This window comes from Pelobates fuscus, chromosome 6 (assembly GCF_036172605.1).
Source record: "Pelobates fuscus isolate aPelFus1 chromosome 6, aPelFus1.pri, whole genome shotgun sequence".
Lineage (NCBI taxonomy): Eukaryota > Metazoa > Chordata > Amphibia > Anura > Pelobatidae > Pelobates > Pelobates fuscus.
Window position 1 is genome coordinate 7799019 of NC_086322.1, and position 14285 is coordinate 7813303.

The following is a 14285-nucleotide window of genomic DNA, read 5'->3' on the forward strand; positions in this document are numbered from 1 at the left end:
CTCAACTTTGACAACTGTCAATATGATTTATCACCATCGTACATAAACCTCAACTGTTAATTTACCCATACAATGAAAATGATATTGGAAAAACAGATCCTATTGAGGAAATTTAAAATCCTCACTTCAAAACGAAAACTTTGTTTCTATTTTGAGAACACAAACGCTGTCTGGCGCATTAGTCTGGCAATTTTTTTCCTAAAACCCAACTAATGTAATGGCTCGTTGGTCTAGGGGTATGATTCTCGCCTTGGGTGCGAGAGGTCCCGGGTTTAAATCCCGGACGAGCCCAAGCAATTGTTGTTTTTCTTTTGAAACACGTAGCTTCCAACTGTGTTTAATATAGTCAGCAAAAATCATTTGTAGCAAAACCCTTCAAGTGCTCCACAGAGAAGATGTTGGCATGCCACCATCAATATATATATTTCCTGGTGCTTCTGATATCACCTTTCAAAGCTAACATCTTATATTAATACAAGTTTAGCTTTTACTTAGAATTGTATGAGAGAAATCATAAAAAATGTGTTGTTTTCATTATCAACCATTTAAAATCAATGGTTTATCGTAAGTCATTAATGCAAGTCCTAACTGCTCAGATGACGCTTTTAAGACTGCAAAGTCTTTCTTAAGACTGCAAAATCTTTGTTAACAACAAACAAAGGGGAAAAAAATATATGTTTTGACATACGGAATTCTATTTTTATTCATACTTAGACATGTGCAAATATGTGTTGGAGAGGGTAGGTTTGAATCAAATTCCTTCCAGTACACGCCTGAATGTATCGATGAATAAAACTGTAAAGGTAAATTCAAGGCAGTCGTTACGTTCGGCTGTGGATTCAAGTTATGGAACCAGGCCAACCTCCCCAAACATTATTTTGCACAAGACTATTTATAATTAATTTCTCCTCTGCACATCTTTACTTTATTTTCAACATGGTGATAGCATGCAGAATATGAGAAAGAAAGTTGAATCCTTCATGTGCTTTTCCAACATATATTTGAACCACAAATTTCTCCTAAACCAACAAAGCCCTCATAAACAATTAAGAAATGAATGGAAATTTTAAGTCTTCCCCAGCAATTTGACCAGAAACAGACTCAACTTTGACAACTGTCAATATGATTTATCACCATCGTACATAAACCTCAACTGTTAATTTACCCATACAATGAAAATGATATTGGAAAAACAGATCCTATTGAGGAAATTTAAAATCCTCACTTCAAAACGAAAACTTTGTTTCTATTTTGAGAACACAAACGCTGTCTGGCGCGTTAGTCTGGCAATTTTTTTCCTAAAACCCAACTAATGTAATGGCTCGTTGGTCTAGGGGTATGATTCTCGCTTTGGGTGCGAGAGGTCCCGGGTTTAAATCCCGGACAAGCCCAAGCAATTGTTGTTTTTCTTTTGAAACACGTAGCTTCCAACTGTGTTTAATATAGTCAGCAAAAATCATTTGTAGCAAAACCCTTCAAGTGCTCCACAGAGAAGATGTTGGCATGCCACCATCAATATATATATTTCCTGGTGCTTCTGATATCACCTTTCAAAGCTAACATCTTATATTAATACAAGTTTAGCTTTTACTTAGAATTGTATGAGAGAAATCATAAAAAATGTGTTGTTTTCATTATCAACCATTTAAAATCAATGGTTTATCGTAAGTCATTAATGCAAGTCCTAACTGCTCAGATGACGCTTTTAAGACTGCAAAGTCTTTCTTAAGACTGCAAAATCTTTGTTAACAACAAACAAAGGGGAAAAAAATATATGTTTTGACATACGGAATTCTATTTTTATTCATACTTAGACATGTGCAAATATGTGTTGGAGAGGGTAGGTTTGAATCAAATTCCTTCCAGTACACGCCTGAATGTATCGATGAATAAAACTGTAAAGGTAAATTCAAGGCAGTCGTTACGTTCGGCTGTGGATTCAAGTTATGGAACCAGGCCAACCTCCCCAAACATTATTTTGCACAAGACTATTTATAATTAATTTCTCCTCTGCACATCTTTACTTTATTTTCAACATGGTGATAGCATGCAGAATATGAGAAAGAAAGTTGAATCCTTCATGTGCTTTTCCAACATATTTTTGAACCACAAATTTCTCCTAAACCAACAAATCCCTCATAAACAATTAAGAAATGAATGGAAATTTTAAGTCTTCCCCAGCAATTTGACCAGAAACAGACTCAACTTTGACAACTGTCAATATGATTTATCACCATCGTACATAAACCTCAACTGTTAATTTACCCATACAATGAAAATGATATTGGAAAAACAGATCCTATTGAGGAAATTTAAAATCCTCACTTCAAAACGAAAACTTTGTTTCTATTTTGAGAACACAAACGCTGTCTGGCGCGTTAGTCTGGCAATTTTTTTTCCTAAAACCCAACTAATGTAATGGCTCGTTGGTCTAGGGGTATGATTCTCGCTTTGGGTGCGAGAGGTCCCGGGTTCAAATCCCGGACGAGCCCAAGCAATTAGTGTTTTTCTTTTGAAACACGTAGCTTCCAACTGTGTTTAATATAGTCAGCAAAAATCATTTGTAGCAAAACCCTTCAAGTGCTCCACAGAGAAGATGTTGGCATGCCACCATCAATATATATATTTCCTGGTGCTTCTGATATCACCTTTCAAAGCTAACATCTTATATTAATACAAGTTTAGCTTTTACTTAGAATTGTATGAGAGAAATCATAAAAAATGTGTTGTTTTCATTATCAACCATTTAAAATCAATGGTTTATCGTAAGTCATTAATGCAAGTCCTAACTGCTCAGATGACGCTTTTAAGACTGCAAAGTCTTTCTTAAGACTGCAAAATCTTTGTTAACAACAAACAAAGGGGAAAAAAATATATGTTTTGACATACGGAATTCTATTTTTATTCATACTTAGACATGTGCAAATATGTGTTGGAGAGGGTAGGTTTGAATCAAATTCCTTCCAGTACACGCCTGAATGTATCGATGAATAAAACTGTGAAGGTAAATTCAAGGCAGTCGTTACGTTCGGCTGTGGATTCAAGTCATGGAACCAGGCCAACCTCCCCAAACATTATTTTGCACAAGACTATTTATAATTAATTTCTCCTCTGCACATCTTTACTTTATTTTCAACATGGTGATAGCATGCAGAATATGAGAAAGAAAGTTGAATCCTTCATGTGCTTTTCCAACATATATTTGAACCACAAATTTCTCCTAAACCAACAAAGCCCTCATAAACAATTAAGAAATGAATGGAAATTTTAAGTCTTCCCCAGCAATTTGACCAGAAACAGACTCAACTTTGACAACTGTCAATATGATTTATCACCATCGTACATAAACCTCAACTGTTAATTTACCCATACAATGAAAATGATATTGGAAAAACAGATCCTATTGAGGAAATTTAAAATCCTCACTTCAAAACGAAAACTTTGTTTCTATTTTGAGAACACAAACGCTGTCTGGCGCGTTAGTCTGGCAATTTTTTTCCTAAAACCCAACTAATGTAATGGCTCGTTGGTCTAGGGGTATGATTCTCGCTTTGGGTGCGAGAGGTCCCGGGTTTAAATCCCGGACAAGCCCAAGCAATTGTTGTTTTTCTTTTGAAACACGTAGCTTCCAACTGTGTTTAATATAGTCAGCAAAAATCATTTGTAGCAAAACCCTTCAAGTGCTCCACAGAGAAGATGTTGGCATGCCACCATCAATATATATATTTCCTGGTGCTTCTGATATCACCTTTCAAAGCTAACATCTTATATTAATACAAGTTTAGCTTTTACTTAGAATTGTATGAGAGAAATCATAAAAAATGTGTTGTTTTCATTATCAACCATTTAAAATCAATGGTTTATCGTAAGTCATTAATGCAAGTCCTAACTGCTCAGATGACGCTTTTAAGACTGCAAAGTCTTTCTTAAGACTGCAAAATCTTTGTTAACAACAAACAAAGGGGAAAAAAATATATGTTTTGACATACGGAATTCTATTTTTATTCATACTTAGACATGTGCAAATATGTGTTGGAGAGGGTAGGTTTGAATCAAATTCCTTCCAGTACACGCCTGAATGTATCGATGAATAAAACTGTAAAGGTAAATTCAAGGCAGTCGTTACGTTCGGCTGTGGATTCAAGTTATGGAACCAGGCCAACCTCCCCAAACATTATTTTGCACAAGACTATTTATAATTAATTTCTCCTCTGCACATCTTTACTTTATTTTCAACATGGTGATAGCATGCAGAATATGAGAAAGAAAGTTGAATCCTTCATGTGCTTTTCCAACATATATTTGAACCACAAATTTCTCCTAAACCAACAAAGCCCTCATAAACAATTAAGAAATGAATGGAAATTTTAAGTCTTCCCCAGCAATTTGACCAGAAACAGACTCAACTTTGACAACTGTCAATATGATTTATCACCATCGTACATAAACCTCAACTGTTAATTTACCCATACAATGAAAATGATATTGGAAAAACAGATCCTATTGAGGAAATTTAAAATCCTCACTTCAAAACGAAAACTTTGTTTCTATTTTGAGAACACAAACGCTGTCTGGCGCGTTAGTCTGGCAATTTTTTTCCTAAAACCCAACTAATGTAATGGCTCGTTGGTCTAGGGGTATGATTCTCGCTTTGGGTGCGAGAGGTCCCGGGTTCAAATCCCGGACGAGCCCAAGCAGTTAGTGTTTTTCTTTTGAAACACGTAGCTTCCAACTGTGTTTAATATAGTCAGCAAAAATCATTTGTAGCAAAACCCTTCAAGTGCTCCACAGAGAAGATGTTGGCATGCCACCATCAATATATATATTTCCTGGTGCTTCTGATATCACCTTTCAAAGCTAACATCTTATATTAATACAAGTTTAGCTTTTACTTAGAATTGTATGAGAGAAATCATAAAAAAATGTGTTGTTTTCATTATCAACCATTTAAAATCAATGGTTTATCGTAAGTCATTAATGCAAGTCCTAACTGCTCAGATGACGCTTTTAAGACTGCAAAGTCTTTCTTAAGACTGCAAAATCTTTGTTAACAACAAACAAAGGGGAAAAAAATATATGTTTTGACATACGGAATTCTATTTTTATTCATACTTAGACATGTGCAAATATGTGTTGGAGAGGGTAGGTTTGAATCAAATTCCTTCCAGTACACGCCTGAATGTATCGATGAATAAAACTGTAAAGGTAAATTCAAGGCAGTCGTTACGTTCGGCTGTGGATTCAAGTTATGGAACCAGGCCAACCTCCCCAAACATTATTTTGCACAAGACTATTTATAATTAATTTCTCCTCTGCACATCTTTACTTTATTTTCAACATGGTGATAGCATGCAGAATATGAGAAAGAAAGTTGAATCCTTCATGTGCTTTTCCAACATATATTTGAACCACAAATTTCTCCTAAACCAACAAAGCCCTCATAAACAATTAAGAAATGAATGGAAATTTTAAGTCTTCCCCAGCAATTTGACCAGAAACAGACTCAACTTTGACAACTGTCAATATGATTTATCACCATCGTACATAAACCTCAACTGTTAATTTACCCATACAATGAAAATGATATTGGAAAAACAGATCCTATTGAGGAAATTTAAAATCCTCACTTCAAAACGAAAACTTTGTTTCTATTTTGAGAACACAAACGCTGTCTGGCGCGTTAGTCTGGCAATTTTATTCCTAAAACCCAACTAATGTAATGGCTCGTTGGTCTAGGGGTATGATTCTCGCTTTGGGTGCGAGAGGTCCCGGGTTCAAATCCCGGACGAGCCCAAGCAATTGGTGTTTTTCTTTTGAAACACGTAGCTTCCAACTGTGTTTAATATAGTCAGCAAAAATCATTTGTAGCAAAACCCTTCAAGTGCTCCACAGAGAAGATGTTGGCATGCCACCATCAATATATATATTTCCTGGTGCTTCTGATATCACCTTTCAAAGCTAACATCTTATATTAATACAAGTTTAGCTTTTACTTAGAATTGTATGAGAGAAATCATAAAAAATGTGTTGTTTTCATTATTAACCATTTAAAATCAATGGTTTATCGTAAGTCATTAATGCAAGTCCTAACTGCTCAGATGACGCTTTTAAGACTGCAAAGTCTTTCTTAAGACTGCAAAATCTTTGTTAACAACAAACAAAGGGGAAAAAAATATATGTTTTGACATACGGAATTCTATTTTTATTCATACTTAGACATGTGCAAATATGTGTTGGAGAGGGTAGGTTTGAATCAAATTCCTTCCAGTACACGCCTGAATGTATCGATGAATAAAACTGTGAAGGTAAATTCAAGGCAGTCGTTACGTTCGGCTGTGGATTCAAGTCATGGAACCAGGCCAACCTCCCCAAACATTATTTTGCACAAGACTATTTATAATTAATTTCTCCTCTGCACATCTTTACTTTATTTTCAACATGGTGATAGCATGCAGAATATGAGAAAGAAAGTTGAATCCTTCATGTGCTTTTCCAACATATATTTGAACCACAAATTTCTCCTAAACCAACAAAGCCCTCATAAACAATTAAGAAATGAATGGAAATTTTAAGTCTTCCCCAGCAATTTGACCAGAAACAGACTCAACTTTGACAACTGTCAATATGATTTATCACCATCGTACATAAACCTCAACTGTTAATTTACCCATACAATGAAAATGATATTGGAAAAACAGATCCTATTGAGGAAATGTAAAATCCTCACTTCAAAACGAAAACTTTGTTTCTATTTTGAGAACACAAACGCTGTCTGGCGCGTTAGTCTGGCAATTTTTTTCCTAAAACCCAACTAATGTAATGGCTCGTTGGTCTAGGGGTATGATTCTCGCTTTGGGTGCGAGAGGTCGCGGGTTCAAATCCCGGACGAGCCCAAGCAATTGGTGTTTTTCTTTTGAAACACGTAGCTTCCAACTGTGTTTAATATAGTCAGCAAAAATCATTTGTAGCAAAACCCTTCAAGTGCTCCACAGAGAAGATGTTGGCATGCCACCATCAATATATATATTTCCTGGTGCTTCTGATATCACCTTTCAAAGCTAACATCTTATATTAATACAAGTTTAGCTTTTACTTAGAATTGTATGAAAGAAATCATAAAAAATGTGTTGTTTTCATTATCAACCATTTAAAATCAATGGTTTATCGTAAGTCATTAATGCAAGTCCTAACTGCTCAGATGACGCTTTTAAGACTGCAAAGTCTTTCTTAAGACTGCAAAATCTTTGTTAACAACAAACAAAGGGGAAAAAAATATATGTTTTGACATACGGAATTCTATTTTTATTCATACTTAGACATGTGCAAATATGTGTTGGAGAGGGTAGGTTTGAATCAAATTCCTTCCAGTACACGCCTGAATGTATCGATGAATAAAACTGTGAAGGTAAATTCAAGGCAGTCGTTACGTTCGGCTGTGGATTCAAGTCATGGAACCAGGCCAACCTCCCCAAACATTATTTTGCACAAGACTATTTATAATTAATTTCTCCTCTGCACATCTTTACTTTATTTTCAACATGGTGATAGCATGCAGAATATGAGAAAGAAAGTTGAATCCTTCATGTGCTTTTCCAACATATATTTGAACCACAAATTTCTCCTAAACCAACAAAGCCCTCATAAACAATTAAGAAATGAATGGAAATTTTAAGTCTTCCCCAGCAATTTGACCAGAAACAGACTCAACTTTGACAACTGTCAATATGATTTATCACCATCGTACATAAACCTCAACTGTTAATTTACCCATACAATGAAAATGATATTGGAAAAACAGATCCTATTGAGGAAATGTAAAATCCTCACTTCAAAACGAAAACTTTGTTTCTATTTTGAGAACACAAACGCTGTCTGGCGCGTTAGTCTGGCAATTTTTTTCCTAAAACCCAACTAATGTAATGGCTCGTTGGTCTAGGGGTATGATTCTCGCTTTGGGTGCGAGAGGTCCCGGGTTCAAATCCCGGACGAGCCCAAGCAATTGGTGTTTTTCTTTTGAAACACGTAGCTTCCAACTGTGTTTAATATAGTCAGCAAAAATCATTTGTAGCAAAACCCTTCAAGTGCTCCACAGAGAAGATGTTGGCATGCCACCATCAATATATATATTTCCTGGTGCTTCTGATATCACCTTTCAAAGCTAACATCTTATATTAATACAAGTTTAGCTTTTACTTAGAATTGTATGAGAGAAATCATAAAAAATGTGTTGTTTTCATTATCAACCATTTAAAATCAATGGTTTATCGTAAGTCATTAATGCAAGTCCTAACTGCTCAGATGACGCTTTTAAGACTGCAAAGTCTTTCTTAAGACTGCAAAATCTTTGTTAACAACAAACAAAGGGGAAAAAATATATGTTTTGACATACGGAATTCTATTTTTATTCATACTTAGACATGTGCAAATATGTGTTGGAGAGGGTAGGTTTGAATCAAATTCCTTCCAGTACACGCCTGAATGTATCGATGAATAAAACTGTGAAGGTAAATTCAAGGCAGTCGTTACGTTCGGCTGTGGATTCAAGTCATGGAACCAGGCCAACCTCCCCAAACATTATTTTGCACAAGACTATTTATAATTAATTTCTCCTCTGCACATCTTTACTTTATTTTCAACATGGTGATAGCATGCAGAATATGAGAAAGAAAGTTGAATCCTTCATGTGCTTTTCCAACATATATTTGAACCACAAATTTCTCCTAAACCAACAAAGCCCTCATAAACAATTAAGAAATGAATGGAAATTTTAAGTCTTCCCCAGCAATTTGACCAGAAACAGACTCAACTTTGACAACTGTCAATATGATTTATCACCATCGTACATAAACCTCAACTGTTAATTTACCCATACAATGAAAATGATATTGGAAAAACAGATCCTATTGAGGAAATTTAAAATCCTCACTTCAAAACGAAAACTTTGTTTCTATTTTGAGAACACAAACGCTGTCTGGCGCGTTAGTCTGGCAATTTTTTTCCTAAAACCCAACTAATGTAATGGCTCGTTGGTCTAGGGGTATGATTCTCGCTTTGGGTGCGAGAGGTCCCGGGTTCAAATCCCGGACGAGCCCAAGCAATTGGTGTTTTTCTTTTGAAACACGTAGTTCCAACTGTGTTTAATATAGTCAGCAAAAATCATTTGTAGCAAAACCCTTCAAGTGCTCCACAGAGAAGATGTTGGCATGCCACCATCAATATATATATTTCCTGGTGCTTCTGATATCACCTTTCAAAGCTAACATCTTATATTAATACAAGTTTAGCTTTTACTTAGAATTGTATGAAAGAAATCATAAAAAATGTGTTGTTTTCATTATCAACCATTTAAAATCAATGGTTTATCGTAAGTCATTAATGCAAGTCCTAACTGCTCAGATGACGCTTTTAAGACTGCAAAGTCTTTCTTAAGACTGCAAAATCTTTGTTAACAACAAACAAAGGGGAAAAAAATATATGTTTTGACATACGGAATTCTATTTTTATTCATACTTAGACATGTGCAAATATGTGTTGGAGAGGGTAGGTTTGAATCAAATTCCTTCCAGTACACGCCTGAATGTATCGATGAATAAAACTGTGAAGGTAAATTCAAGGCAGTCGTTACGTTCGGCTGTGGATTCAAGTCATGGAACCAGGCCAACCTCCCCAAACATTATTTTGCACAAGACTATTTATAATTAATTTCTCCTCTGCACATCTTTACTTTATTTTCAACATGGTGATAGCATGCAGAATATGAGAAAGAAAGTTGAATCCTTCATGTGCTTTTCCAACATATATTTGAACCACAAATTTCTCCTAAACCAACAAAGCCCTCATAAACAATTAAGAAATGAATGGAAATTTTAAGTCTTCCCCAGCAATTTGACCAGAAACAGACTCAACTTTGACAACTGTCAATATGATTTATCACCATCGTACATAAACCTCAACTGTTAATTTACCCATACAATGAAAATGATATTGGAAAAACAGATCCTATTGAGGAAATTTAAAATCCTCACTTCAAAACGAAAACTTTGTTTCTATTTTGAGAACACAAACGCTGTCTGGCGCGTTAGTCTGGCAATTTTTTTCCTAAAACCCAACTAATGTAATGGCTCGTTGGTCTAGGGGTATGATTCTCGCTTTGGGTGCGAGAGGTCCCGGGTTCAAATCCCGGACGAGCCCAAGCAATTGGTGTTTTTCTTTTGAAACACGTAGTTCCAACTGTGTTTAATATAGTCAGCAAAAATCATTTGTAGCAAAACCCTTCAAGTGCTCCACAGAGAAGATGTTGGCATGCCACCATCAATATATATATTTCCTGGTGCTTCTGATATCACCTTTCAAAGCTAACATCTTATATTAATACAAGTTTAGCTTTTACTTAGAATTGTATGAAAGAAATCATAAAAAATGTGTTGTTTTCATTATCAACCATTTAAAATCAATGGTTTATCGTAAGTCATTAATGCAAGTCCTAACTGCTCAGATGACGCTTTTAAGACTGCAAAGTCTTTCTTAAGACTGCAAAATCTTTGTTAACAACAAACAAAGGGGAAAAAAATATATGTTTTGACATACGGAATTCTATTTTTATTCATACTTAGACATGTGCAAATATGTGTTGGAGAGGGTAGGTTTGAATCAAATTCCTTCCAGTACACGCCTGAATGTATCGATGAATAAAACTGTGAAGGTAAATTCAAGGCAGTCGTTACGTTCGGCTGTGGATTCAAGTCATGGAACCAGGCCAACCTCCCCAAACATTATTTTGCACAAGACTATTTATAATTAATTTCTCCTCTGCACATCTTTACTTTATTTTCAACATGGTGATAGCATGCAGAATATGAGAAAGAAAGTTGAATCCTTCATGTGCTTTTCCAACATATATTTGAACCACAAATTTCTCCTAAACCAACAAAGCCCTCATAAACAATTAAGAAATGAATGGAAATTTTAAGTCTTCCCCAGCAATTTGACCAGAAACAGACTCAACTTTGACAACTGTCAATATGATTTATCACCATCGTACATAAACCTCAACTGTTAATTTACCCATACAATGAAAATGATATTGGAAAAACAGATCCTATTGAGGAAATGTAAAATCCTCACTTCAAAACGAAAACTTTGTTTCTATTTTGAGAACACAAACGCTGTCTGGCGCGTTAGTCTGGCAATTTTTTTCCTAAAACCCAACTAATGTAATGGCTCGTTGGTCTAGGGGTATGATTCTCGCTTTGGGTGCGAGAGGTCCCGGGTTCAAATCCCGGACGAGCCCAAGCAATTGGTGTTTTTCTTTTGAAACACGTAGCTTCCAACTGTGTTTAATATAGTCAGCAAAAATCATTTGTAGCAAAACCCTTCAAGTGCTCCACAGAGAAGATGTTGGCATGCCACCATCAATATATATATTTCCTGGTGCTTCTGATATCACCTTTCAAAGCTAACATCTTATATTAATACAAGTTTAGCTTTTACTTAGAATTGTATGAGAGAAATCATAAAAAATGTGTTGTTTTCATTATCAACCATTTAAAATCAATGGTTTATCGTAAGTCATTAATGCAAGTCCTAACTGCTCAGATGACGCTTTTAAGACTGCAAAGTCTTTCTTAAGACTGCAAAATCTTTGTTAACAACAAACAAAGGGGAAAAAATATATGTTTTGACATACGGAATTCTATTTTTATTCATACTTAGACATGTGCAAATATGTGTTGGAGAGGGTAGGTTTGAATCAAATTCCTTCCAGTACACGCCTGAATGTATCGATGAATAAAACTGTGAAGGTAAATTCAAGGCAGTCGTTACGTTCGGCTGTGGATTCAAGTCATGGAACCAGGCCAACCTCCCCAAACATTATTTTGCACAAGACTATTTATAATTAATTTCTCCTCTGCACATCTTTACTTTATTTTCAACATGGTGATAGCATGCAGAATATGAGAAAGAAAGTTGAATCCTTCATGTGCTTTTCCAACATATATTTGAACCACAAATTTCTCCTAAACCAACAAAGCCCTCATAAACAATTAAGAAATGAATGGAAATTTTAAGTCTTCCCCAGCAATTTGACCAGAAACAGACTCAACTTTGACAACTGTCAATATGATTTATCACCATCGTACATAAACCTCAACTGTTAATTTACCCATACAATGAAAATGATATTGGAAAAACAGATCCTATTGAGGAAATTTAAAATCCTCACTTCAAAACGAAAACTTTGTTTCTATTTTGAGAACACAAACGCTGTCTGGCGCGTTAGTCTGGCAATTTTTTTCCTAAAACCCAACTAATGTAATGGCTCGTTGGTCTAGGGGTATGATTCTCGCTTTGGGTGCGAGAGGTCCCGGGTTCAAATCCCGGACGAGCCCAAGCAATTGGTGTTTTTCTTTTGAAACACGTAGTTCCAACTGTGTTTAATATAGTCAGCAAAAATCATTTGTAGCAAAACCCTTCAAGTGCTCCACAGAGAAGATGTTGGCATGCCACCATCAATATATATATTTCCTGGTGCTTCTGATATCACCTTTCAAAGCTAACATCTTATATTAATACAAGTTTAGCTTTTACTTAGAATTGTATGAAAGAAATCATAAAAAATGTGTTGTTTTCATTATCAACCATTTAAAATCAATGGTTTATCGTAAGTCATTAATGCAAGTCCTAACTGCTCAGATGACGCTTTTAAGACTGCAAAGTCTTTCTTAAGACTGCAAAATCTTTGTTAACAACAAACAAAGGGGAAAAAAATATATGTTTTGACATACGGAATTCTATTTTTATTCATACTTAGACATGTGCAAATATGTGTTGGAGAGGGTAGGTTTGAATCAAATTCCTTCCAGTACACGCCTGAATGTATCGATGAATAAAACTGTGAAGGTAAATTCAAGGCAGTCGTTACGTTCGGCTGTGGATTCAAGTCATGGAACCAGGCCAACCTCCCCAAACATTATTTTGCACAAGACTATTTATAATTAATTTCTCCTCTGCACATCTTTACTTTATTTTCAACATGGTGATAGCATGCAGAATATGAGAAAGAAAGTTGAATCCTTCATGTGCTTTTCCAACATATATTTGAACCACAAATTTCTCCTAAACCAACAAAGCCCTCATAAACAATTAAGAAATGAATGGAAATTTTAAGTCTTCCCCAGCAATTTGACCAGAAACAGACTCAACTTTGACAACTGTCAATATGATTTATCACCATCGTACATAAACCTCAACTGTTAATTTACCCATACAATGAAAATGATATTGGAAAAACAGATCCTATTGAGGAAATTTAAAATCCTCACTTCAAAACGAAAACTTTGTTTCTATTTTGAGAACACAAACGCTGTCTGGCGCGTTAGTCTGGCAATTTTTTTCCTAAAACCCAACTAATGTAATGGCTCGTTGGTCTAGGGGTATGATTCTCGCTTTGGGTGCGAGAGGTCCCGGGTTCAAATCCCGGACGAGCCCAAGCAATTGGTGTTTTTCTTTTGAAACACGTAGTTCCAACTGTGTTTAATATAGTCAGCAAAAATCATTTGTAGCAAAACCCTTCAAGTGCTCCACAGAGAAGATGTTGGCATGCCACCATCAATATATATATTTCCTGGTGCTTCTGATATCACCTTTCAAAGCTAACATCTTATATTAATACAAGTTTAGCTTTTACTTAGAATTGTATGAAAGAAATCATAAAAAATGTGTTGTTTTCATTATCAACCATTTAAAATCAATGGTTTATCGTAAGTCATTAATGCAAGTCCTAACTGCTCAGATGACGCTTTTAAGACTGCAAAGTCTTTCTTAAGACTGCAAAATCTTTGTTAACAACAAACAAAGGGGAAAAAAATATATGTTTTGACATACGGAATTCTATTTTTATTCATACTTAGACATGTGCAAATATGTGTTGGAGAGGGTAGGTTTGAATCAAATTCCTTCCAGTACACGCCTGAATGTATCGATGAATAAAACTGTGAAGGTAAATTCAAGGCAGTCGTTACGTTCGGCTGTGGATTCAAGTCATGGAACCAGGCCAACCTCCCCAAACATTATTTTGCACAAGACTATTTATAATTAATTTCTCCTCTGCACATCTTTACTTTATTTTCAACATGGTGATAGCATGCAGAATATGAGAAAGAAAGTTGAATCCTTCATGTGCTTTTCCAACATATATTTGAACCACAAATTTCTCCTAAACCAACAAAGCCCTCATAAACAATTAAGAAATGAATGGAAATTTTAAGTCTTCCCCAGCAATTTGA

At 35.4% G+C, this 14285-nt stretch overlaps 9 non-coding genes across 9 annotated transcripts; all 9 read left to right on the plus strand.

The window, feature by feature from the left end:
• Positions 1–2420: 2420 nt before the first annotated feature.
• TRNAP-UGG (transfer RNA proline (anticodon UGG)) lies at positions 2421–2492 on the plus strand. The gene has a single exon. It is a non-coding gene; the product is annotated as a tRNA-Pro (tRNA).
• Positions 2493–4620: 2128 nt separating this feature from the next.
• On the plus strand, positions 4621–4692 carry TRNAP-UGG (transfer RNA proline (anticodon UGG)). Its single transcript has one exon. It is a non-coding gene; the product is annotated as a tRNA-Pro (tRNA).
• Positions 4693–5721: 1029 nt separating this feature from the next.
• Positions 5722–5793, plus strand: TRNAP-UGG (transfer RNA proline (anticodon UGG)). The gene has a single exon. It is a non-coding gene; the product is annotated as a tRNA-Pro (tRNA).
• Positions 5794–7921: 2128 nt separating this feature from the next.
• TRNAP-UGG (transfer RNA proline (anticodon UGG)) lies at positions 7922–7993 on the plus strand. Its single transcript has one exon. It is a non-coding gene; the product is annotated as a tRNA-Pro (tRNA).
• Positions 7994–9020: 1027 nt separating this feature from the next.
• Positions 9021–9092, plus strand: TRNAP-UGG (transfer RNA proline (anticodon UGG)). The gene has a single exon. It is a non-coding gene; the product is annotated as a tRNA-Pro (tRNA).
• A 1027-nt stretch (positions 9093–10119) lies between these two features.
• TRNAP-UGG (transfer RNA proline (anticodon UGG)) lies at positions 10120–10191 on the plus strand. Its single transcript has one exon. It is a non-coding gene; the product is annotated as a tRNA-Pro (tRNA).
• Positions 10192–11218: 1027 nt separating this feature from the next.
• TRNAP-UGG (transfer RNA proline (anticodon UGG)) lies at positions 11219–11290 on the plus strand. The gene has a single exon. It is a non-coding gene; the product is annotated as a tRNA-Pro (tRNA).
• Positions 11291–12317: 1027 nt separating this feature from the next.
• TRNAP-UGG (transfer RNA proline (anticodon UGG)) lies at positions 12318–12389 on the plus strand. The gene has a single exon. It is a non-coding gene; the product is annotated as a tRNA-Pro (tRNA).
• Positions 12390–13416: 1027 nt separating this feature from the next.
• On the plus strand, positions 13417–13488 carry TRNAP-UGG (transfer RNA proline (anticodon UGG)). Its single transcript has one exon. It is a non-coding gene; the product is annotated as a tRNA-Pro (tRNA).
• The last annotated feature ends 797 nt before the right edge of the window (positions 13489–14285 follow it).